Source organism: Lagenorhynchus albirostris, chromosome 6 (assembly GCF_949774975.1).
Source record: "Lagenorhynchus albirostris chromosome 6, mLagAlb1.1, whole genome shotgun sequence".
NCBI classification, from domain to species: Eukaryota; Metazoa; Chordata; class Mammalia; order Artiodactyla; family Delphinidae; genus Lagenorhynchus; species Lagenorhynchus albirostris.
In genome coordinates, this window is record NC_083100.1 from 102,759,021 (window position 1) to 102,782,561 (window position 23,541).

General features: G+C 38.3%; 1 protein-coding gene across 1 annotated transcript in view; it reads left to right on the top strand.

Annotated features, from left to right (window-relative positions):
• The first annotated feature begins 8,489 nt into the window (after nt 1-8,489).
• NCKAP5 (NCK associated protein 5) overlaps nt 8,490-23,541 on the top strand; it is a 1,037,966-nt gene continuing 1,022,914 nt past the window's right edge. Inside the window, exon 1 of the mRNA XM_060151527.1 lies at nt 8,490-8,678. The gene's annotated coding sequence lies outside the window, so the exon portion shown is untranslated. The remainder of the gene's footprint in view (nt 8,679-23,541) is intronic.

Genomic DNA, 23,541 nt, shown 5'->3' on the forward strand with positions numbered 1-23,541 from the left:
CTGGACATTTGGACGACAGCTAACTGACCTCTAGGATCTGGTCCTAGATGTTGCCGAGTTTATTTGCATCAAGTCTAAAATTGTTTGTAGCTTTAAGAGCAAGACGATGTGTAGAAATTTCTGCCCACTATTTAACCATCTGAATTTATTGATGTATTAAAGGTAATTTACCACAGCATTATCCTTAAAGGACTTTTTAAAGTCAAACACTTCTAAAAATGTGTTTGATAAATGAGATAGACTCATGTTTGTTTATGAAAAATTCTCTGATTTGTCCCATAAAAGTAATAGTGGGTGAACAAGTATCTAATGAGTGCCCACTATGTATAAAGAACTAAATTAGGCTTTATTGTACAGGAGCAAAGGAGTAGAAAGCATTCTTTTTTTTTTAAGAACTGTACCATTTATTTGAAATGAGGCATGCATCTGAGAACAATTATAGAGCAGCTTAGCAATACATTCTTTAATATGCTTTGAATCGAAGGCACCCGCTCCAATTGTTGGCAGAGTAAAGGAAAGAATAGAGACGGAAAGATTCCATGAGTTTTGAGTCTTGAAGGAGCTGATAAAATGTTTTCCCAAGGCAGGCTCTAATATTAAAATTCATTTAACAGCCTTCAAACCAGAGTTGGACACAGGTGGCAGCCAGAAGACAGTCCATGGACTAATCCCTACAATTGGGAACATAGGACGCCTTAGAACAAGAGTGGGCAAGTGAGGAAACTTCCCTGGGCAAACCCTAAGGCCAACCGGGTACTTTAATCTCATTACTATGATAATTCCATGTGATAATGTTCCCCCTATTACTGATCAGGAGACAGAAGTCCAGAAGGGCAAGGTAAAAAAAAATTCCCCACTAATAAGAGCCAGGGTTGGACTTGTTCCTACATCTGCCAGGATGAAAAAAATCTCAGTATGAGCGGTGACAAATGATGCAAAGAGAACTGAATGCAGGTCATCAGTTTATCCTCATACAGTCAACTAAGCTGAGTGATAAACTAATAATTAGCTGAGATCACTAGCCATTCCAACTGTACTGGAAGCGACAGAAATTTAGATAGAAATGGCTCAGGCAACGGATTCCAAGCCTGGGAGACGACCTGTCTGTGCTTCTTATTCCCTCAGTAGGTTTTATAAAGTTCTTTGGCCAGAGGGAAACTGCAGAGCAACTTGAAAGCTATATAAAGCAAATGTGTAATGGTGTTGGCAGTGTTCTGAAGGGAGCTACCAAGAATGCATACTACAGGGAGGAATAAAGAACTGATTTCTGGCTGAAATCCATTTTGAATGGAAAAGCTTTAATGGATGAATTCTCCATCATTACGTTGCTGCTTTCCATTTAATTGTCATCGTTCACGATTTGAATTTTAAGTCTTTCTGCGTGTACATACATGACTCCATTGGGAGGTAGTGGAGATGTATGCTTATGAACTAGGCGTGCTCCTTCCTTAGACAGTGAATAACTTGTCTCACTCAACACTGCATCCTCTTCTCTCGCCGCAATAATTTTGATTATATTTAATATGCAATATAGATCTTTCTCTACTAAAATTTGAGAACTTTGTTTTCCCTCTTGTCTCTTTCCTCATTGGGAATCACGTGGGTGCGTCACAGTCCCTCTATTTCAGTATGTAAGTATAGGGACTAAACTTTATGCGCTTATCAGGTGCCTTTCACGGCTTTCATAAAATGGTGAGACACTAAGCCATTCCTGAGTAGTCTTGCAGATCATGTCAGATCAAGAGATCATCCCACTCAGGTTTTTTGTTTTGTTGATTTCTGAGGATTTCTCCAGCAATTGTTCCCGCCTGTGGGCCATGAGATCTGTGAGTGGGGGGGAGATGCAGAGTTATTGCGAAGGGTGTGTAAATTCATATGAACCCCAAGCAGCCATACGTGTACTACTATTTTTCAAAAGCATATAGAGGTATGTAATATACATGTGTGTATACATACATACAAAATCATGAATTAATGAATGACAAACACTTTTAAGTGTTACTGAACTCGTAGTAGGTTTCAATCATAAGCTATTTTCTGAATCAGCATGTGCAAAAAACAAAAAAATTAACACGTGGAAGGTCGTGTTTAATATGTTTAAAGCACTTATACCATTCATGACCTGAAGTATGGACTTAATAAACTTGATCGACTTATTTTCCTTCACTTTCCAAAGCAAAGAAAGAAAAGTCTGAAAATGTTAATTTTCCCCCAATATTTATATATCTCCTTGTTTTCTTTTTCTATTCTCATTGTATCAACTAGAAATGTTTTGTTGATGTCTCCTTGTATTGCCTCTGATACAAAGAGGAAGGATGCCTATGTTTTATTATTTACTGTATTTGGCAATTAGTTTTAGGTAGAACTTCTTTACCATATTATGGAAGTACTCTTCTATTTCTGATTCACTTTAAATGAGCAAAAGTCAGGAATAAATGATGAATTTCACAAACATTTTTTAGCTTTATATAAATGTGTATAAACTTAACTACTTGATCTAGCATTGTAATAGATTAAATCATAGCAAACCATTCTTGTTTATGATCCTTTCTTCCGTTTTAAACTGCTGGTCTTGATTTGTTTCTCTTTTATTGGAGGCTTCGTAAGTGAGCGTGCCTTGTAGTTTTCCTTTTTTATTAATTACTAGCTTCATCAATATCGCTATCAGGTTTATGCATGTTTCACAAAATTAATTTAGAAGGTGTTCATCTTTTTCTGTGTTTTAGAAACTGGGCTTTGGGGATATACACAGACCTCAGTTTGAATTCTGGGTTATTCACTTGCCAGTTTTATAACCTTGGGCTAGTTATTCAACTTGTCTAAACATCATTTTCATCACCTATAAAATGTAACACAAGCATCTACCCTAAAAGGTTTTGTGCAATTAAATAAGATTATATATGCAAAGCCCTTATCACAGTTCCTGGCTCATTGTAAGCATTAAATAAATGTGGCTTCTGTTGAGCTAATGATGGTAAAGATGATGATGATGATGAAGATGATGATGATGATATTATTATCATTGAATGGAAATTATCTTTCCCTTGAAATTAGTTTTGTGTAACAATGTAACAACTTTTAAAAAAAGAACTGGGGGACAGTTTTCCTCAAGTTCTTCTTTAACTTGTTCAGTTTTCCTATTTTTATTCAGTTAATTTTAATAATTTTTTTCAAGAGAAACTTGTCTTTAGACTGTGGAGCTCTTCAAAATTATTAGGCCAAGTATAATGTATGTTTTATGAGAGATTCTTCGCTTTCTCTCTCTCTCCATATATATATGTATATTTATATATTCATTTATATGTTTGTATTTATATATATATTTCTATGTGCATTTATATTTCTATATATGTTTGTGTATATACGTATAAAGATCTATATCTCTATAAATTCTCATACCCACTTTATAATTTCTATTTGTGAATCTTTGTGAATTTTCTTTTTTCATCATAGTATTATCATGGGTATATTTTTGTCTTTGTGGAGATAAGACATTGAGTTTATTTTTAAATTGTTTATATTTTCTGTCTTTAAAATCATTTCTACTTCAATCCTTATTAGTCTTTCTATGCTTTTTCTAAGTTTATATTTCTGTCTTTTGAATATAAATATTTGTTCATTTATTATTTATTCTTGTTTTTTTAAATCATTCAAAGATGTTGGTTTACCTCTGAGTACAGTTTTGCCTGCATCTCACAAGTTTTTCTAGTAGTGTTTCTACTACTATTATTTTAAATTATTCTATAAGTTTAGTTTTGATATTCTCTTTGATCTGAGAGCTATTTAGGTGAACAAATATTGTTTTGTTTTGTTTGCTACTATTTCTTAAATTATTTCCAGGTTTTTTCTTGTAGATGTCAGAGAATAATGCCTATCTTTTGCTTTAGCAATGGTAATTTTTATTTTTATTTTATAAATGATCAAATTTGGTAAATATTCCATAGCTATGGAAAAGGAAGTATATCATTTTGTAGATCATAGAGTTCGCAGAGTATATAAAAATGTGTATGTATATACATACACACAGAAAACAGCAGATATAATCAGTCATTATTATTTAGATCTTGTTACCTTTTTTTGGTCACTTGTTGCTTCAAGAACAACAACAAAAAAAAACTGTGGTAAAGCTTACTCATTCTTATCTTATTTTGATTTTGTAAATTTCTCCTGTATTTGCAATGTTTTCCTTTGTATACTTTAATTCTGTGTTATCTGTAGCATTAATATCAATGACTATTATATCTTGTTAATACTACTATTACTAATACGGATACTAAAAACAACCAATAGTTTCTGAGCATGTAAAATGTGGCAGATATTGAGTTAGATGTTGTAGATGAATTTTCTTATTTAATACTTGTAACAAGTATACTAGATAGATAGCTATATTTATCACTTCCAGTGAGGATTCCAGTGGATTGTATTCTACATTAACAGACACACAAATAAAAAACAATTTTTTGTTTTACATAATACTTTTGCCTTTAGCACTGCTTTTTTTTTTTTTAAACATCTTTATTGGGGTATAATTGCTTTACAATGGTGTGTTAGTTTCTGCTTTATAACAAAGTGAATCAGTTATACATATACATATGTTCCCATATCTCTTCCCTCTTGCGTCTCCCTCCCTCCCACCCTCCCTATCCCACCCCTCCAGGCGGTCACAAAGCACCGAGCCGATATCCCTGTGCCATGCGGCTGCTTCCCACTAGCTATCTACCTTACGTTTGGTAGTGTATATATGTCCATGCCTCTCTCTCGTCCTGTCACAGCTCACCCTTCCCCCTCCCCATATCCTCAAGTCCGTTCTCCAGTAGGTCTGTGTCTTTATTCCTGTCTTACCCCTAGGTTCTTCATGACATTTTTTTTTCTTAAATTCCATATATATGTGTTAGCATACGGTATTTGTCTTTTTCTTTCTGACTTCACTCTGTATGACAGACTCTAGGTCTATCCACCTCATTATAAATAGCTCAATTTCATTTCTTTTTATGGCTGAGTAATATTGCATTGTATATATGTGCCACATCTTCTTTATCCATTCATCCGATGATGGGCACTTAGGTTGTTTCCGTCTCCGGGCTATTGTAAATAGAGCTGCAGTGAACATTTTGGTACATGACTCTTTTTGAATTTTGGTTTTCTCAGGGTATTTGCCCAGTAGTGGGATTGCTGGGTCATATGGTAGTTCTATTTGTAGTTTTTTAAGGAACCTCCATACTGTTCTCCATAGTGGCTGAACCAATTCACATTCCCATCAGCAGTGCAAGAGTGTTCCCTTTTCTCCACACCCTCTCCAGCATTTATTGTTTCTAGATTTTTTGATGATGGCCATTCTGACTGGTGTAGCACTTCTTTAATGTTAATATTGTGACTCTTGGTTCCTTTTTGTCTGCATTTGCCACGTATATCTGTCTATCTTTTAACGTGTAACCTTTATGTCACCTAGTGTAATATTGGTATATAGGAGATACCCTACAAAAAATGTTTGTGGGATGAGCAGGCCTCTTGGAGTCACTTTGTTTAATGTGTATCTCTTCTAGGAGGCATATAATTGGATTTTGTTTATGATCCAATGTGAGATGGTTTTTAGGGGAGTTTAACCCACTTACAGTTATTGTGTTAACGATATGTTTGATTTGCTTCTGACATTTAGTGCTTTGTATTTTCTTAATGTTTCCTTTGTTTTTCTTTTGCTGTTGCCATATGACTCTGAGTTCTTTGATTAAATATACATACAAATTGGTATGGAGAGTATACATCTTGTTTTTATTCCACTTTTGATTGACATATGGCTTGTCCTACAGCTGAGTGCATTCACACTCTTGGCACGATAATTGGAGTTTCCACTGCAGCTGCTGCTTCCCAAGGCTTTACATTCACGTGCCAGCCTACAGTAAATTATGTTCATGGTCATGAATTTCTCATTTTGTTTATGATCTCATTTGAAATAATTTATTTGCTTGAAAATGAAACATATTTGTTACATTGTGTAGACTTCTCTTCATTTGTTAGTCTTCTCCTCATCATATAACAAATGTTAAAAGATGTGTATTGATTATCTGTGCTGAACTATGTGAATTTGGAGGAGAAAGAAGAGGAATGCAAAGTGATATCTGTTGCTGTTTTTAAGTTGCTTAAAGTATAATTAGCAGGGGACTAGATGTATATCTATAAAAAAGGTAAATAACTCAAAAATTAAAATAGAAATGATGTCACTGGCACTGTGTATAAATAAATATCAAATGAGAATCATACACAAAATGTGCCATGAATTCAGAGGTCAGAAATACTGCCTAGAGTTGAAATGTTCAGAGAAATCTCTGAAGAAGGAGGAAACCATCCCAAGGTGGGTGAACAGTGTGAGCAAAGGTGTGGAGGTGGGCATGTACAGGGCATATTCATGAGATGGCAAGCAATGGTCATTGTCACATCAGAGGTTTCATGCAACTGGAGATGTTTGTTAGGGTAAATGATTCATCCTGCAAACATGTGTTAAGCACATAGGACCCAGAGAGCATACAGAGGGTATTTGACCAAGGTGTAGGGGCAGAGGTGTGTCAGAGAAGGCTTCCATGTGGAAGTAATGCCAGGGTTAAGTCCTAAGGGACAAGTTGGAGTTTAACAGGTAAAAGTTTCAGGGAGGGGTACGGAAGTTGGGAAGAAGTGTTTTCTAGGCAGAGGAAGCTGAAGATGTGAAGGCTTATAGGTAAGAGAGTGTATGGTGCTTTCCAGAACTGCAACTATTTCCCTGTGGTTGGCCTATGGAATGTGAGTGCGGGAACTGGGTGAAGAGGTTGGAAGGATAAAAACTGACCCAGGTCATGAGAACTTTGGGTACCACATGAAGGCTTTTGGACTTTATCTTCAAGGCTGCGGGAGCCTCAAAAATGACTTGAGTAGAATAGTGGAGTTGGTTGGAGAGTGGACGGTAGACAGGAAGATTAAAGTTGGGGAGATTTGTTGGGAGATCATTGGATGAATTCAGGTGAAAGATGCCAAGGGACAGAACACAGGCAGTAGCAGTGGGGATATAATTGAGGACAATTAAAACATTAGAAGCTATAGTTTGCAGGTCATGAAGGAATTGTGGGGTGGGTTGAGATAATTTCATATATATACAGTATCCACACACACAGATAAATAAAAGGATCTCACATTCTTCATGGCATTTTACTACTGAGTTTAGAATAATGGGGCTTTAAATGTTAGTATTGCCTTAAGACTGTCATGGGTGTATAATACTGGTAAAATGACTAGGTCAATAAAATATGTACAAATGTACAGACTTGATGAAACAAACTTTTATTTAGCTACCAATCCCATAAATGGTCAAACAGTTGACAATGGTAAAGTTTGTTTCAGTAACAAAGCCTCTTAAAGAAAGGGAGATTTGGATGCCTTTCAATAAAATAAATTCCTTTCTTCTCAGATGACATGTAAACTGATGTCATTTCTCATTCCATAATAAAAAAAAAGACGAAACTTGTTATGGTTTGCAGTATTCCAGTGATGACATTCTTCCTCAAAGTAATCTAAAAAAAGACATTGTGAGCAAACTTGTACTTCCCTGCCAGAAATGCATGCCTGGCCATAATGCAAGCCTTTCATATTTAGCCATTTAGATAATGGTTTCTACATGAACTTTCATAACATTTATTTACTGCCATAAATGAATGGACCAAGCACTGTTGGAAGCCAGGAATCCAGTTCCTCAGCAGTTAGACTTCTCACTACCTTATCTCCACTTTATAAAGAGTGCTCTGAAACTTGTCTTTCCTGTCAGTATTACAGAGGCAATGTGAAACGTATGAGTATCTTGATTTTGAATTTTTACAGTTTCGCCTGCTTGTGAAATATTTTAGCCCCACTCCATGAAGACTATACTCTAGTTATAAATATTTCAATTCCCCAGCCCCCCTTTTTAGGGTGTATCAACCACGTTTTCCTTCCCCTCCCCTCCTACTGACTGATTCATGCATTCTCTGAGTTGTTGCTGCAGAAAAAAGCAGGCAGAAAAAAAAAAAAAGCAGGCAGAGACTGCCTAATTCTAAGACAAGGCTTTCTATATATTCATCTGGATAAAATGGTGAAATATGACTTGGGCTGATCTGCGAATGAGGGTTGAACCAGGATAGATGTGTTGATCACTGAATGGAGAAAGGCATCTTGCTGTAATAGGTTTTTCATTTACATGATAGAGGTGATGGATGGTGATTCTGCCCTGGAAGAGTTTGAATTCAAGGTGGCTTTGCTAAGCAGACGTCTGACTTGTTGAAGTCCTGCCACCCCCCTCTGGTCCCTACGTGCTGAGGTGTGGTGTTCCCGCTGGTTGAACTGGTTAAACTGGACAAACCACAGCCTCTCAGAGCAGGCTCTCAGGCCATGGCCTCCGGGCTGGCTCCTGCCCTGGCAGGAAGCTGTGCCCACGTGCTTGTCTTCCCGCCTCCCAGTCTGTTGGCACCAGGCACAGCCAGGCAGGAGCAGGGGATGGCTGTTGACAGGGCAGTCGGTGTCTGACTCTGGCCTGCTCTAGAAACACTATTCCAGAGTCTTCCCAACTCTTGGCTGGCATCCTGCAATGGACTGGGATTCTAGACCAAATTTTAGGACCCTCATTCTTGGTGGCCAGAAAGCACAGAACCAGATGCAGCTGTGGAGGAAGATGGTGGAGAAAGGTAAAATAAAATAAAATTAGAATTTCTTTTTAAACACAGTATTTATAAAATATTTTTATACAACAAACACGTATTTTTTTCTTGTAAAGTAATCGTATTGTCTGAAGGGGGGAAAAGAATTTCAATAAGACAGGTAGAAGGAAAGAAAACAATTAGAACACTTTACTATGGGAAAGCAGAGACATATCTAGCTGCTAACATTTGCTGTTCTTACAGCTGTAAAGAAATCTCTGGTGTCCATATGAACAGATATGCACATAATTGCAAAAGATCCTCAAATACCAGAGGGCCCCCAAAGAACTTGTATTTGACTCTACAGTTTAACTGTCACATTTATCTACCTATATCTGTGCCTACTTGCTGAGTAGAGCTAAAGAGAGAAATGGAGCAAAATCCTTGTTTTGACAAAGGGCGCAGGAGAATGGGGGAGTCGTTTCCATAAAAGGTAGTAAGTGTAATGATGCAATTATGGTATGGATTCTTAGGAAGCAGTTTAACTGTCTTCACATCCCTACTGTCTAGCACAGGGCTTGATGAGTGGTAGGTCTTCATATTTGTTGAAATTTGTGCTTTGGCTGCAATCAACATGAATTTGAGCCATTTCAGCACACACTAATCCTTTAAGTGATTTTCACTCATCCCATTTATTCATCCATTCACTGAGAAAATACTTACGAGACAGAGCTACTATACAAGACCAGAAGTATATGTAATGAATATCAGTGCAATTCCATACTAAATTTTGACATTTGCATAGGTAATCTAGACAGTGTTTTTTTTTTTTGCCAGTGAAGTGATATTGTATATAGAGGTTGTTTAGTACATTAAAAGATAGGCAAAATGGATTATTTATTGCAGAAGATTGCTTCATTAATTAAAATGTATATATTAATTATATACTTCCTAGGCTGGTGAAGATCTGATTTTATTTATAATCATCACAGTGCTGTAGAATGAGTCCAGAACATTCTGGAGAATGTTTCCCTTCCTTTTGACTCCCATGTGGGTGATTTCCAAGGGTCTCTACATCTCTGACCTAGGAGAAGCCTTCGTCAATCTTTGTGAATTTCCTCCTTTACAAGAGCGATATGTGCTGACTCTGCTTCCTTACCTCATACCCATTCATTTAAAACATTTATTGTGAAATATTTCAGAAGGGAACGTGTAAAGAAGGGCACAGTAAAGACCTGTGTTTCACCACTCAGCTTATCAAATAAAACATTACCAACAAAATTGATGCTCCTGTCCACTTGCATCTCACTTCCTTCAAATATAACTATCTTAAATTTGGATTTGATAATTATCATTATCAAATTAGCTAATTATCAAATTAGATAATTAGCTAATTATCAAATTAGCTAATTATCATTAGCTATGCATGCATGCCTAATCATTACACCATATTGTTTTCCATATTTTTAAACTTTACATGATGGTATTATACTGTATGTGTCATTCTGTCACTTGGCATCTTGGTATTTTCATTCATTATTGGGTTGGTGAGGTTCATCCGTGATGGTGTTGTTCTACTGTATGACATTCCCCAATGTGTTTCCACACTCTCCTGTTGACGGACATCTACTTTACTTGCAAATTTTGTGTCAAGGGGTCAAGACAGATTTGTCAGTATCACTTGGTGCCAAAAGGGACTCGTTGGCAGGAAAGTGGTCAGAGTCCAGCATCCTTTCTAGAGGCGTGCTTGAGCTCCAGTGCATGTGGAAGCACTGTGGGACAGGTCTCCTGTGGACAGATCCCACCAGTGGGATGTTTCCCACCTTGTTGCTCTCCCTTTCTGAGAGCTGAACAGGAGAAGAGCCTTGGAGGACTTGGGAACAGACTGCTTTGGCATCAAACAGTCTAAGGGTAAAGCGTGAGCTGTTTGCAGTTGTTGGGAACATAAGCTGCCTCATCCATGGAGGTTTGCGGGACCATGGGAGGTGCAGCCCCTCCTCCTGGGGAGAAGCCTCTAATGCAGTTAATTTCTTACCAGGCGGTTTAGAGGGAGCGTCTTATGGATTGACATTTGTCACTACAAATCAATTTTTTCTTGTTTCAAATAATGTTGCCATGATCATGTCTCCTTGTGTACATGTGCAAGAGTTGCGAAGGGTATACACCTAGGAGTAGAATTGCTGAATTGTGGGGATTATGCCTTCTCAGATTTACCGGAGGTTTCCATTTGTTCTTCAAATCATTGAACCAATTTATACTACCACCAGTCATACATAAGAGTAATATATTGCTTCACATCCTCGCCAACAATTGATATTGTCCAAATTTATTAATTTTTGCTGATTTGATAGATGGTATGAGATGAAACCTCAGAGAGGTGTTTTGATTATGATTAAGATTGAGCAGGTTATCTTATATCTGTTGGTCACTTACATCTCCTCTTTTATGAATTGCTTTTTCTGTCTTTTTCCCATATTTTTTTTCTGTGAATGGTCTTTTTCGTTCTGACTTGTAGGTGTCTTACATTATGGATGTTTACTTTGCATAGATCTGTATGTTGCAAATACTTCTCCCATTCTGTAGTTGGTTTTTTGTTGTTGTTGTTTTACTTAGAAAAACAAAGCAAAACTTTTAATGGTCTTGTGATTAACAGAACTTAAATATTTGGATGTAACAGCATCTATAATTATTAAGCCTAGTTTCAAAGAGCTTTCTTTATTCTTAACTACTGTGAGTTTGGCTTTAATTCATTTTTACTCTATTTTTTAAAAGACTATTTTTATTCTTTTACTAACTACTCAAAATTCTATATGCACGCTTAACTTAATTTAATAACTATCTCTTCTGATATGAAAAAACCCTTACTAATTCTTTATTATTGTACAGTGTTTTAGTTCTGTCTTGTTTTTGTACTTCCCTAATTCGACACTATCATATTGTATTTCTTATCACCAGTTTGATTAGATTCACCTATGCATTTAACAATCTCTTTGCTGACCATTCGTTTCAGACTTTGTCTAGTTATTCTTTTAGTGAAAGTCTATTCATAGTAAACTAAAATTTTTGTCAGAAAATATATTTCTTTGATCTCATTCTTTAGTGGGGATTTAGCTAGGTATGAAATTGTAAGTTGAAGTTACTTTCTCATGGCTTCTAAGAGATATTCTGTTATTCTAATCCTAATTTCTTTGTAGGTGTCCTTCTAATATGTTTTTTGGAAGGTGCTTTCTCTCTGGCTGCTTTTAAGGTCATGTTTGTCTTTGGTGGCCTGTAGTATTGCTATGGTATGTCTAGGTGTGGATTAAAAAAACAGACATTTTCCTTTAAAATTTTTGTATTTCTGAATCTGAGGATTCATGGTTTTTATCAAGGACACTTTTTGGTCATTTATATTTTTAAATATTGTCTTTTTCTAGAACTCCAATTAGATGTATGTTAAATGTCATTTCATTTTCCATTTCTCTTAAGTCTTTTTCATATTTTTCATCTCATTGGTTCTACTTGCTACATCCTATAAACTTAAAAAAATCTATCTTCCTGTTCATTAATTCTTTCTTCTATATTCTGTCCAATTTTAAACCATTTAATTTTTCATTTCAATAAGTATATTTCAGTTATATTTCAGTGATTACATTTTAATTTCTACAAGTCTAATTTGGTTTTTTAAGATTTCTTATTTGTATTTTGTTATCTTTCACAAATTTTGATATATGAAATTCTGGGAAGTCTACTTTTGAAGATTTTATTTCTACAAACTCTTTCCTCTGGTGGCCTGTATCCTCATATATGTTTTTTAAGCTAAGCTCTTTTTTTTTTTAACATCTTTATTGGAGTATAATTGATTTACAATGGTGTGTTAGTTTCTGCTTTATAACAAAGTGAATCAGCTGTACATATACATATATCCCCGTATCTCCTCCGTCTTGCATCTCCCTCCCTCCCACCCTCCTTATCCCACCCCTCTAGGTGGTCACAGAGCACCGAGCTGATCTCCCTGTGCTATGCGGCTGCTTCCCACTAGCTATCGATTTTACATTTGGTAGTGTATATATGTCCATGCCACCCTCTCACTTTGTCCCAGCTTACCCTTCCCCTTCCCCATGTCCTCAAGTCCATTCTCTACATCTGTGTCTTTGTTCCTGTCCTGCCCCTAGTTTCTTCAGAACCCTTTTTTTTTTTTTAGATTCCATATATATGTGTTAGCATATGGTATTTGTTTTTCTCTTTCTGACTTACTTCACTCTGTATGACAGACTCTAGGTCCATCCACCTCACTACAAATAATTTCGTTTCTTTGTATGGCTGAGTAATATTCCATTGTATATATGTGCCACATCTTCTTTATCCATTCATCTGTCGATGGACACTTAGGTTGCTTCCATGTCTTGGCTATTGTAAATAGAGCTGCAATGAACATTGTGGTACATGACTCTTTTTTTTTTTTTTTTTTTTTTTGCCGTACACGGGCCTCTCACTGTTGTGGCCTCTCCTGTTGCGGAGCACAGGCTCCGGACATGCAGGCTCAGTGGCCATGGCTCACGGGCCTAGCTGCTCCGCGGCATGTGGGATCTTCCCGGACCAGGGCACGAACCCGTGTCCCCTGCCTTGGCAGGCGGACTCTCAACCAATGCGCCACCAGGGAAGCCCCGACATGACTCTTTTTGAATTGCCAAAAATTTGGTTTTCTCAGCATATATGTCCATGAGTGGGATTGCTGGGTCATAAGGTAGTTCTTTTTTTGTTTTTTTTAAGGAACCTCCATACTGTTCTCCATAGTGGCTGTATCAAGTTACATTCCTACCAACAGTGCAAGAGGGTTCCCTCTTCTCCACACCCTCTCCAGCATTTTGAAGTATAGTTGACTTACAGTATTATATTAGTTCCAGGTGTACAATATAGTGATTCGACATTTTTATTGGTTATTTTGTGTTGAGAATTTATATCTGACTGCTCTTTATCTGTGGCAATCCTGAGAGCTTGGGATGAGTGTTTATTCCTTTGCATTTGCTTCTACCACACACCCTGGGATGCTACCCAATTAGGACAACATTCAGTTAGTGTTTTGGCTCATGGTTTTCCAAACCCTGGTGTTGTATAAATTTAAGCCCCAGGCTCACATGGAATAGGCCTGTATTTAAAAATTCTTGGTTTTCGGGGGAGGAGTAGGAAAGTCAATATATCAGCTCTAGGAAACAAAATTTTGATTTTCCCCCAGTTAAATTTGATTTTCAGGTAAATAATAAACACTTTGATTAGTTTTAATTTGTCCTACGAAATATTTCTCCTGGATTTTATCTGGTTACTTATGGCCAGGATAATGAGAGGTTTTGTTTTCCTGAGAAGAGCTGAAACTGATATCTTTCTGTATCATCTTCCTTTGTAGGTGAATAGAATTTTTTTTTTTCCTAATCCGTCATTTCATGGAGCATCTACAAAGTTCTTGGGTTTTCATGGGCACCTAAGTCCCAGCTCCCCACCTTGTGGAGGCTTTGTGCCCCGTTCCCCATGTTCTAGGTCCCTGGAATGGGAAAATTCCATGAGCATACTTACTGACCCAGCATTTGCTTTCCTGTGTGGTTTTCTGTTTCCTTTTTGGGTTGGTCATTTGGTTTTCTTAGCACTTAGGATTTTTCCCTTTCTTTCAAGTGAGATACATGTTTTAAAGGGTGTTTGCTGTGTTTTCATCAGTTACATTACTGGAAGCAGAACCACTTCCATTCACTCCTCACCAAGCCCTAACCCTTACCACTGATCTAAAATTGTCCTCTGAACATTCTGCCTGGGATGCTTTATTGCTAATTCCACTGCCCCTTCTTGAGAGCTGCCTACCTGACAGCTGTCATTCCTTGACTCCCCTTTCTTGTTCACTGACTCTTGTGACTCCAGTTTCTTCGTATTTTTTTGCCTCTCTGACCAGCCATTGTCAGTCTTCTCTAATGGGTCTCTTTCCTTCTGTTTCTCCTTTGGAATAAACATGGCTCCTGGATAATTAGTATACTCCGAAGCTGGTGTCCTGATCTCTAAAGTCTGCAGGCTAGCTTTCACATTGTTTTCTACGGGAATCTTTTTAGAAAACAGATCTTATGAGTATTCTTGCCTTTGAAAATCTTTGATAACTTCTAACTGCCAAAATATATCATCTTAGCCTTAAAATTCCTCCATAGTATGACTCTTAGCTACTCCTTCTCCAATGTTCTCAGCTACCAAACTCTCTACTCACTACACTGCTCTGTGCTTCTTGGGCCATGTTGCCATTTCACTCCTTCTGTCTTTGTTCATAACCCTGGAGTGTCTACTGTTTGCTGCCTGCATATTGACATCAGACCCTTCCTCCAAGGTTACGGTCAGATTTCACCTTGGTGGAGGTGTGACCCGTTCCTACCTTCAGCAGGCTGCTCACTTGCACTTTATTCATGCTTTTGCTACAACATGTATATTTTGTGCTATCATAGTTATTTTTGTCTCTCGTATTTTGGGGGTACAAATTATTGTTTTTCATCTTATTACCTTAATTCTGAGCACAATACTGTATATTTGGTAGCCTTCAACAAATTTGTTGATTATTTAATAAAGGTGCTTTTCTTTAGTGGTTATGAGGGCATATTAGATAGACTTATAGTATCACACCAGGTTTTATTCAAAAAATGAAGATCAGCTTAGAAAAACTGCTAAAGCTGCATAGCAGTATGAATCTTCGTTTTCATTTTGGAAGAGTATTTCCCTTCATCTCCTATATTATCAGGGGAGTTTGACTTCTATGTTGGATTTTCTTGCAGACCGGTGGTTACAAGACTAGGGATTCCTAGAATTTGATGGAATGGTCCTCCCAGAAAATGTCCAGAAACCTCCATGGCCTTTGAAGTATGTTCATTCGTTTCCCCAAATTCCTTTTTTCCTTTCTTTACTTTAAAATGATCACAATGCATACGTTAAAGCAGAGGTAGGCAGCTTATGCCTATTTGGTATATTGTTCTAATACATTGCACCATTATATCACCTTCTAGTGTCTGCAACACCTATGAATCTCATCCTCCTTCCTTTTTCTCTGTCTGTCTAGGGTTGGCAGATTTTGCAAATTAAAGACATCCAGCAAAATTTGAATTTCAGAGAAACAATGCATACTCTTTTTAGTATATGTCTCAGTGTCACATGGGACATACAGTAAAAAAAGAAAAGTCATTGTTTATCTGAAATTCAAATTTCACTGGGCATCTTGTATTTTATCTGACAACCCTGTGTCTCTACCACTTCCAGCTTCCTGATGCTTATCATCCTAATCATCTAAAAAGGACACAAAGCCTTTCCACATTCAGAAATGAAGATTCCCTACAAGTGATTTTCCCTGGAAAACTCTCAAAGGTTTCCTCCCTTGCAAATTTTAAGTGTGGAGAGGAATGTAACATGGCAACAGGATAATTAATTCTAAAGCCGGGTGGTGAAAAAATAGTATTGTAGTGAAAAACTGGTCTCAGCTGTGGGAGTTGACTAACAAATATGTCTCTGATCATTTTTCCGATACAACTAATGTATTGTGTCAGGCACATCTGGGGGACACACACTCTGTAACTCAGTAAAAATGCTTGAGGGAAAGCATGCGTGTGTGTATGTGTTGAGTTAAACAGCCCTTTGTTATGAGGGGGAGGGGCCATGAACACTGTGCCGAAATGCAAACTAATTGATGGACAGTATAATCACCACCTTAGTTAGCACCCTGGGACTCTTTTCATACCAGCTAGCTGTAAATTTAAATGGAAACCAAAAGGCTAGTACTCAGCCTATAACTCTGCATTCCATTACTTCATGTCTGAAATATTCAATGACTAAGAGAGAGGCTTAACAGATAATAGCTGGAGAGGAGCTGCATGGTGATTAAGGTAAGACTGAAGTGGTTGGTAAAAACCTCCAGCTAACCATGTACAGATAAGAGCTTCTGTTTGAGGGATTAAACTCTATTCTTTGCTCAGAATGCATTTCTGAGTGCTGAACAGCCCAGCGATCTCTTTCATTCAGCCGTAGCCCAAGACAGTATGTTCTTCTCGAGATTATATGATTTGGGTTAAGATGGCTCTATTCATGAGCCCAGTCAATCATGGTATATTTATCTTTTAGATGACTGCTATTGAGTGTCATTGAAACAACTTGAGTTTTCTAATCAGACTGATTTGTGTTCAAATCCCACCCAGCTCTGCCCCTTGAATCATGGCATAAACTTTCTGAACCTTTTTGATATGCAAGTATAAAGTAAAGTTGATACTATCCATCTCTCAGGGTTGGATGTCGATTGACCAGGTTTATTACCTGCAAACTGCTTAGATTTTATTGCTTCATGAAAGGTAGGCTTGTCCCTCTCCATCTATATGCTTTCTTACATTCTGCTCTTTGCTTAAGCCTGATGGCAGTGATGCTGCTTCCTACCATCATATGCTTCCTGCTTGCACTTTTGACTCTTTTGAGACACCTTAATTTGAAGGTGTGTGACCTAACACAAGTTTGTATGCCCGATGCAAAGTGAGGCCAAACAAACCTAAATGTCAGAGTTTGGAGCAAAGGAAGGTTTATTGCAGGGCCAAGCAAGGAGAATGGGTGGCTTACATGCAAAAATCCGAACTCCCTAATCATTTCTGGGGAGAAGTTTTATAGGCAAAATTTAGGGTGAAGGCTTCAGGGTGTGACTTTCTTCGGATTGGTTGGTGGTGAGGTAACAGGGTGGTGCTCCAGGAATCTTGTGCTCATCCTGAAGTTACCATCCTCCACCTGGGTAGAGACCTTAGTTCCTACGGAAGAACTCAAAGATATTGTTATATATAGTCCTTGAGGAGGAACCAGGGCCCTGCCCCACAGCTACACTGTTGTTTCTTGACTTCTCCTCCTTTGTTTCTGCATCCCCTCCCTTCCTTGTTAAGCAAGGGAATCTGCCCTTTGGAACTTGTTTGAATCTGCCCTTTGGAGCTCAGGGAAGGTCAGGGAGGCTGAATGAAACCTATTTCCTACAAATAAGGAACCGGGGACACAGAAAGTGTTTGTTCCCGGGAGGGGCCCACAGGATCCTGCTCTGTTTCAGGTGCACCACCAGTGATGGAGAATGTTTACTCTGGGCTGGAAATGGCAGAAGGCTGTTCTCTTCCAGGCTGGCTGCAACCAGTGGGCACTGGCTGCCAGCAGTAGTGTATCGGGGAAGGCCATGAGACTGCCTGGTGTGCTGAGACACAACCCCTGACTGACTGCTGGCCCAGGAGGGGAGAGCAGTGGTATCTGTGCTGTGTGGTTGATAAGGTTCCCCTCGGTCAATTTATGCAGCAGGCAGTTTGCCTTCAGGAACATTACCTTCCCTATCTGCACCCTTTCTTCCACTTTTTGTGTCACCTTCCTGAGCTCACTAGTGTTTACATACTGGCTGTGGGACAGAAAATGAAAGACGAACTCATTCATTTCTCTTAGGATTTCGGGACTGGGAAATCGCTTCCATCTGCAGAGTGCCATGAAGGGAAAGCCAAGGTGCTCTGAGCTAGCCTTAGCTGCCTGTCTTCCCAGACGCAAGCTGGTGGTCCTCAGCCTGTATACGTGGCTGCCACGTGGCAGCCCTGTGCAGGAGGAGTATGGAGGAAAGCAGGTCCCTCAAATCAACCATCAAGTCCTTTGCGGTTCTAACCTCCAAAAACAGGTTCGAGGAATCTGGCTTTATATGCAACGTGTTCAAAAAGAAAATCCTGTTACATCCAGGGGCCTATGGGGATGATTTCTTTAGTTTCCGGGAAAGGCCGAACAATCCAAAATACCTTCCTTGATTTTGGCTATCGACTGTATTCTCGCTGATGATGGTTGTGAAACAGGAGGGAAGGGGGCAGGGCACGACCTTTAAAAGAATGACATCGCCTGAGGACATGACATAAGCTCATTAGAACCAAATGGGTCCAAGATGGCAGACTAGTCGGCTTCCACTAGACCTGGAGCCTCAGTATATGCTCATTATAACACATCAGCAAGCTAAATGACACACCCGCGTACGATGACAGTTCCAAGGCTGAACATAAAGGTCAAAAAGTGGGCGGTGACCCAATCCCTGGAAATCCCCACCCCTTCCCCCAACTAGCTGGAATACTCCTCCCACTCATTAGCCTATGAAGTTACCCACCCCTTTAAAAACTGACAACCCCATACCCTGGTGCCACTCTTGCCTTCTGAGATGGCCCACACTCTGTCTGTGGAGTGTGTTTCTCTCTAAGTAAATCCACTTCCTACCTATCACTTTGTCTCTCACTGAATTCTTTCTGCAGTGAGACATCATGAACGTGAGCTTCATTAAGTCCTGAGACCAAGTGTGTGATCTCAGTTAAAAGACCATAGATTCAAGTCTCAATCTGGGTTTTGGCTGGATTCGAGTCCTGGCATGTGGGTTCAAGTCCCAATCTGAGACGCACAGTTTCAGTTTCATTTCTTTAACTCACACCTCTGTTAAAATGTAAGTTTTCCTGAAAGAACCTTAGGATGGCAGCATAGAAGAGAATATTTTAAGAGCCATGAAAGAAATGAGAAAGAAAAATTATATCACTGTAAATGCAAAATGTAGACTTCCCAGGAGGAGTTGGACAATCCTGAAGCAGATAGGGTAAGATAGAAGGGTTCTGGGGCGTTTCAGCCTTTCACACATCTATACGTTATGCTTAAATAAGGCCATCTGATCAGTTTTTAAAAGTAATATTTGTTCTGATTATTATGGTAGAAATTTTGCAAAAATGTGGAAAGAATACAAAAGAAAATAAAAATTTCTAATAATCTCACAGGAAGGATTGACCCAGTTGGCTAACATTTTGGTGCATTTCCTTCTAGTCTTTTTTCTGCATAGATATTTACATATTTGCATATAAACTATCAACCCCAGCAGCCCTTGTTTGCCTGAGGCTACCAAATAAGGTCACCTTATTAGTTTTCTTCATTTGTTTTCATTTTTTTTTTTTTAAAAAAAAACAAACATTTACTGTCTCAGTTTCCGTGGGTCAGGAGTTTAGGAGTGCCTTAGTTGGATGGTTCTAACTCAGGGTCTCTCATGAAGTTGCAGTCTGGGTGTCAGTAAGCTGTATTCATCTGAAGACTTGACTGGGACTGGAGGACCTGCTTCCAGGAAGGCCCACTCTTACAGCTGCTGGCTGGAGTTCCCATGTCCTCACCATGTGTGTCTTTCCATAAGGCTGCTTGAGTGTCCTCACAACATGGCAACTGGCTTCCCCAGAGTGATGATTCTCAAAAGGGCAAGGAGGGAGTCCCAGTGTCCTGGCCTTGGAAGTTACACAGGGTTACTTCCATCTTATTCTGTTCATTAGGAGCAAGTCAGGAAGCCCAGCCCACACTCAAGGGCTCCACCAAGTGACCTTGCAGTTCCTTGGGCTTGGTCTTGCGGCTTGCTTGCTCTGACCTTCATTTTTAATGTCCAGTTATGCTAACTTGAGTTCCAACAATGGAGCTGCCAGATAGTGTTCCTCAGAAGCTTCTGAGAGTTTTTCAGAGGCTCAGTCTCATAAATGCTCAGAAATAGGCCTGTTCTGCTGTGGCATCCACTGCACACAACCATGCTGTGACAGCCGCTGGCCTTGTGACATGACCCGTTAGATGCTTCTTCCCCTGGTCCTCCCTTGGTGACCACTAGTGATATCATCACTCCACCTTTTGGAACAGAGCACTGATTATCCTGTGGCCTTTCCCTCCAGTTCTTGGGACAGCCCTTTTCTAAATCCCCAATGCACAGCTGAAAAAAGGCTGCGTTTTTCAGAAGAATTCACTGAAGTTTAGGGGACACAGAAGAGAAATGTAACATAGAAAACAACTTAAAACTGCTTCTAGAAATGCCTACTCATAAAGTTGAACTGGCCACAGCCTTGGAGGGAATGGAAATCCACCCACTCCAGGAGAGTCCAAGAGTTGCCTTCTTCACTTTTCACTGACTGCCTCTGTGTTAACCCCTTTTACAGAATGATTAAAAGTAGGGACTTCCATTCCCTGCAGAGAATAGAAGACCCTAACTCCACCTACACGGGCATGGTCTATCTGGCCATGGGGGCAGATGACTCCCTCATACTAGTCTTAGAGAACATTTCCCAAAGTCGAGGCTATTGCTGCATCAAGCCCAACATGGGCCTTGATTTCCAGATCACTTCCAATGTAACACGAACAGAAGATCAAACTCCTCCATATTCTAGCTACACCTTCTGCAAAAAAACTGCTCAAGAACAACATCACATCTCTTTAAGGACAAGCAGTGATCTGAAGGTATATAGCCATCTAAGTCCAGGTTTAGAGAAAAAATATTCTCTAAAGGATCTGATCTTCAGAGGCATAATTTTAAAATGCAGCTGTTTTACATTTATTAAACAGAACATCTCAGTCAGATCCTTCTGCATGTAGATTGCTTCAACACATTTACATATTCACTTTTGCTTTACATTGCATAACTTCAAGGGACCACACAGAAGCCAGGAAGTCTCGCCAGACACAAAGTGAGACATTGCATGCAAATTTTAAAACAATGATTTTTAAAATAAGTCTTCAGGTCAAATCTCCATCTGTGATACAAGACATACATATTTGCATAATTGAAAATTATACTTTGCATATAATTATAATCTGCTTTCTTTAAAATTTTCCATTGTAAACATTTTCCAGTATCATTAAAATGTTTTATCATTGATAAAGTTATCCATGATAAAATATCATTATGTCTTGAAAATATGATTTTTAATGATTTTATGATTTCAAATCTGCAGTTGGTATTAACTCTTCTTGTTGGGCATTTATGTTATTTCCAATTTATTAATATAAATGATATAAAAATGAACATCTTTGCACATATAATTGTCCATTTTTCTGATTACTTTAAGTGAGTTAGCTTTCATTAGGAAACCACTTCAAACTTAATGACTTCAAACTACAAACATTTATTATTTTTCATGATTCTGTAGGTCAACAGAGCATCAGTTTTTCTGGTTTGCGTTGGCTCTGCCAGGACTGAGTGGTCTAGGACGGCCTAACTCACGTGTCTGGAACGACTGGCACAGCTGAGATCATTGGGCCTCTCTCCATCTCGTCTCTCATCCTCCAGGGGTCTAGCCCAGACTTATTCATGGTGGCAGAAGGGTCCCCAACAGCAGGAGAGGGCAGGCCCCATTCACAAGTAGTTTTTAATTCTCTTCTCATGTCACATTTTCTCAAGTCCAGTTGGCTAAAGAAAGTACCATGGCCAAAGCCAGATTCAAAGGATGGAGAAATAGGCTCTACCTCCTGATGGGAGGGGGAGCCAAGTCACCTTGAGAAGGCGCCTGAATACTGGGAGGAGTGAGGGCAGCTGCAGCCATTTTTGCATACAACCTCCTGTACTTTCCTTGAATTTCTGGAAGTAGAATGACTGCCTCAGAAAGTATAAATATTTGTTTGTAAATGTTTTTTACTATATAAAGCCACACTTACCCTATAGAGAATCTGTCCTGTTTTGCATTTTTAACAGCAGTCTATCATAGCGCCTATAGAAAGCATCCATGCTGGTATTAAATATTATAAATTTTAAAATATGTAAGTTATATATATTTTTTATTTTATTTGCATTTCCATAATTACCCGTGGAGACTAATACTTTTATAACTTTATTACCCATTTATATTCCCTGTTTTGTAAATTTTCTTTTTATACCCATTTTCCTTGAGGTCCTTGTATTTTTCTCATTGATTTGTGCATGCCTTTTATGAAGGAATATCATTAACCATTAATATGTCAGAGTTTGTACAAATATTTTATCCAGTTTTTTGCTTTTAAAGATACATGAATTTCAAACTTTTATACAGTCTATATGTTTTCCTTTGTGATTATTTTGTTGCTTTTAAGACGGGAAATATATTACTACCAATATAAAAATATTTATTCACCTATATAGTCTATTTTTTTCGGTGATATCCTTTTTAAACATTTAACTATTTAATTCATCTGAAATGTATTTTGGCATATGGTATTATATAAGCTATTTTTTTCCTCAAAAACTACTTCTCTTCAACTTAATTTAAAATATATATACCTTTTAAAAAACCTACCCTGAGCAACTTCAAACATACGCAAAATTAGAGAGAATAGTGTAGTAAATCCCTATGTATTTATTGCCCAGATTTAAAAATTATCTACTAATATCCAATCTTAGTTTATCTGTTTTTACTTCCTCACAATTTTCATATTATTTAGACAGAAATCCCAGTGTCAATGAACATTAATCAATAGTAAATCTAAGAAAGAAATGGAAAATTTTATTCAAGCCAACCTGAGAATTATAATCCAAGAGACAGACTTTCAGAAAACTGTTCCAAAGAGGTAAAGGGGAAGGTCAGTATATATGTGATTTTTGGTGAAGGGTTACATGTAATCAAACACACATCTTGGTAGAGGGTCACTGCTACTTCAGAGGAGCAGATATCTTAGTTAATGGTTTCAGTGTTTTTCTAAGTATGGGAAGATGCAAGAAACTGGGTTCATAAAATTTTCTCCTGAAAATATCTAACTATCTGAGGGTCGGTGCTGTCGGTTTTCCCAGAGCACTAAATGCCTCATCTTGTTCTTTGCCCTGAATTCCTTTCAGGGTGTACTGTAGGTCAGTGACCGAAGTGGCTAATGACTTGATTCTTGTAGAACTGGATGGTGGGCAACATTCTTCATTTTACAATCCCTTCCCTTTCAGTCTTAATTTGGACAAAGGTTTGGGAGGCATTTCGTGACCAATTTGTCCCTGGGAATTCTCATTCCCAGGTCAGGAGAGGATTTCATTGATAGGCCATTCAATGTGCTATTACTGGACTAGACCTTTTAACAGTAACCAAAAGTCTCTGAATCACCTGTCTTACTAGTCTGTTATGGTCCAGGAAATGGTTCCCTCTTATTGCTTCTT